Here is a 3,949-nt window from a genome sequence, read left to right on the forward strand (position 1 = left end):
TCAACTAATTTCTGGTGGCATTTATACACCTCAAGGGAAGGGCTAAATCATATAATGAGATAGGATATTGACATTATAGTCCTTTTGTCCACAGATCAAGTCTGATTTTTCTTGTGCCTCTTGCACTCCCAATCATAGGAAACCCTTGTTTCCTTGCAAAGATGTTCAACTTCCATTATATGACATCCTTTTGCACATGCTTGAGAGGTGATCTTTGAGGCTTGGATCTGGACAGATCCAGAGGAAGGAGTGCATTTCTCACTTTGATCAGAGCACTAGATACGAAGAACTCTCTTGTTATCACATTTGATATGTCAAGTGCTAAGAAGTGACACCCTCATCACATGGCTTTCCAGATTAAATCTACATATCAAAAAATGAATATATTTTGAACTATAGTTGATGAAGAGGCTTTCATATGTTTCATTTTGATGTCATGTTAGAATCCTATCAGATCTCTGGAAGTTGTTCATTCCCCTACTCTCCTTACTGCATTTGATGGTTATTCTCATAGGCCTCATGGAATTCTTCCAACCTCTCCATCTATGTTGGGGGCAAGGTTGTCAATGTTGAGGTAGAGATAGTGGATGCCAACCTTGATTATAATCTTCTCTTGGGTCGAAATTGGGTTTATGCAATGGATTTTATTGTTTCATTGTTATTTCGCATCCTATGCTTCCCCCATGAAGGGAGAATTGTTACAATTGATCAAATGGATTATTCTCCTAATGATCCCAATGCATCTTCTGACTCTACGTCCCTTTGGTGAAGAATACCAAGCAACCTGAGGAGAATTTTGGAGTTGGAATGTATTCCTCATTGATTGGTGCTTTTGATCTTCCTTCTCTTGTTGCTCATGTTAATGTCATTTCATCCTCCAAGGTCACTCCTTGAAGAGGTTCTTTCAGAACTCATTATTTTTCTAATCCTTGGCCCTTACCCCCCTCTACTACCACATTAGAAAAGGGACAAGTAGGTGGAATGGCATACCCTATATCTACGACAGAAATTACATACCAATCTATAGCGAATTTTGCAGATTTCGATCCCATTCCTCTCCCATCAGAGGTTTTGGATGGTGATGGGGCTCCAGTCTGGACCCTTGACTCTACTTCGGCTATGGATTTCCTTGACATAGTCTTACCATCCGAAGAGGCAATCCTAGAAGCAATTACTGGTGCTGAAAGATCGTGGGATGATTTGCATCATCGGTCATATTTTCTCCCTGATTTGCATCAAGTTGAGTCAAATTTGTCCGCTCATTCTTCAACTGGAAGTTTTCACAAAATTTTAAATCCTTTGGCTGAACACATTTTTTCTAAAGGTAATATGTCCAATATTTCGAAAACCATTCCGATGAACATATCCAGGAATCCCAATATTATCAAAAACATTTTCATCGGAGTTGTGTGGTCCCCATGAAGAAATCATGATTTATACTGACCTTTTTAAGGAATTTTGAGATGTGTTTTCTTGGTATTATTAATAAATGCTTGGAATCAATCCATCGATTCTTCAACTTGAGATCAAGACATATGAAAACACTAAGCATGTATGGAAAAATCTTTGACCTATAAATCCTAGGAAAGCAACAGCTATTAAAGCTAAGTTTGAAAAGTTGATTAAGGGCGGTTTTATATACCTCATTGCTTTAACTGAATGGTTATCAAATCCAGTCCTTGTGATAAAAAGCAAGGAATGATCCAGGTATGCATTGACTTTAGGGATTTGAATAGGGATTTTCCTAAAGATATTTTATGTTGGACATTGGATAAACCAACGCTCCCTGTGTGTTTCATGACATGGACTAACTGCCTCTCATGGATCCTTATCTCTGGTGATGTGATCACTGACTAACACCTGTGGGTTTTGGTCTAACAACAATCATGATTCCCAACAAGTGGTATCAGAGCATAGGTCGCGATTTAGATACACACCCAACTCGCGTTGGGGGGGAGATTGTTTGACATTGGATAAACCAATGCTCCCTCCGTGTCTCGCAACATGGACTAACCGCCTCTCGCGGATCCTTATCTCTAGCAATGCGATCATTGACTAACACCTACAAGTTTTGGTCTAATGGTAATCATGATTCCCAATCATTTCCCCACTCTGTTTATCGATCAGATCATTGATGAGTGTGATATAAATTACGTGTTCTTCTTCATGGATTCCTTTTCAGGATATTATCAAATAACTATCTACCCTGGAGATCGACACAAGATGGCGTTTATTTTCCCCTAGGGTACATTTTCATACAAGAATATGCCTTTTAGCCTCAGAAATGATGGAGTGACTTTTCAATGGACCATGTCTTATGCTTTCCATGACATCAAGCACATAATAGAAGCATATTTGGATGACCTAGTTTCTCATTCTCAAAAGAGAATTAATCATCCACATCACCTTCATCTGGTTTTTAAACGATGATGTTACTATAAACTTTGGTTAAATGCTAATAAATGCATTTTCTCTATCACATCCGGTCAGTTATTGGGATTCGTTGTGTCCAATGAATGGATTCGTATTGATCCCTTCAAGGTTGAGGCAATACTTCAGTTGCCTCCTCTGCCAATGGTTCGTCAACTTCAGAGTCTCCAAGGTAAAGCCAATTTCTTAAGGAGATTTATCGTAAATTATACCAAGGTTACAAAAGTATTTATGTGATGACTGAAGAAATGAATCCCATTTGTTTGGGATGATTTCACTCAGTGCTCCTTCAATGCTTTGAAAAAGGCATTGACCTCTTCTCTTCTTTTGAGTCCACTAGATTATAGCAAGGATTTCCTCTTATATCTTGATGCAGCAGAATCAACCATTGGTATGGTTCTGGTTCAGGAATATAATGCTCTTATAGAGCATGTGATTTATTATCTGAGCTGAGGCTTAGTTGGTCCTGAACTTAGGTATTCTCATATACAGAAATTGGCTTTGGTAGCAATTCACGTTGTCCAACAACTTCGTCATTATATTTTCTTAGAAAAACTTTTGTGTTGCCTGATATCAACCCATTTCAGTTTGTCCTCAGTATGTGACTACTTGGGGGGAAATATAATAAATGGATTGTCATCTTATAGGAATTTGATCTCGAATTTATGTAATCCAACTCCAAAAAATATTTAGTATTCACAGAATTGATTTCAGAGTTGCCTTGTGAAGAAGATGTTGTTTATGAAGAATCATTTCCAAACGAACATCTCTTCTTAATCTCTTCACAGGATCCTTGGTGTGGAGACATCATAGTATATCTCTAGACTTCGAAGTTTTCTCAGACATTTTCAAAGGATGAATGTAGAAAATTGTGTCACCTAGCCAAAAATTATATTATTATCGGTGACACTTTGTATCATCGCGAGATTGATTCAATCCTTAGACATTTTTAACCCTAGAAGAATTTGGGTATGTTATTAATCACTACCATAATGGAGCTTGTGGAGGTCATCTATCTAGGCTTGCTACAGCATAAAAAATCTTGTGTGCAACCTATTTTTGGCCATCGATTTTTAAAGATTGCATGGAAGTTGTCAAAAAGTGTCATCCTTGTCAAGTATATACTCGAAAAATATGCACTCATCCAACTCCTCGTTTCCACGTCATCATTGTCATTCCTTTCATAATTGGGGTATTGATTTTACGACTTGTAACCCGGCTTCGGATAAGGGTCACAAGTACATCATCGTAGAAGTGGAATACTTTATGAAGTGGGTCGAAGCTATGCCTACTTTCACAAACGATGGTGAGACAACAACTCTTTTCCTATTCAACCAAATAATTTCATGTTTCGGTATTGCAAGGGAGATTTTCACTGGCCATGGTATTCATTTTCAGAATAAGATGATGTATGAGTTGGATTTAAAATTAGGATTTCGGTAAGATCATTCATCTCCATACTATCCTCAAGCTAATGGTCAGGTTTAAGTCATGAACAAATCCCTCAAAACTATCCTAC

Source organism: Pinus tabuliformis, chromosome 2_2 (assembly GCF_031772625.1).
Source record: "Pinus tabuliformis cultivar Carrire ecotype Pingquan chromosome 2_2, CPIR1, whole genome shotgun sequence".
Taxonomy (NCBI): Eukaryota; Viridiplantae; Streptophyta; class Pinopsida; order Pinales; family Pinaceae; genus Pinus; species Pinus tabuliformis.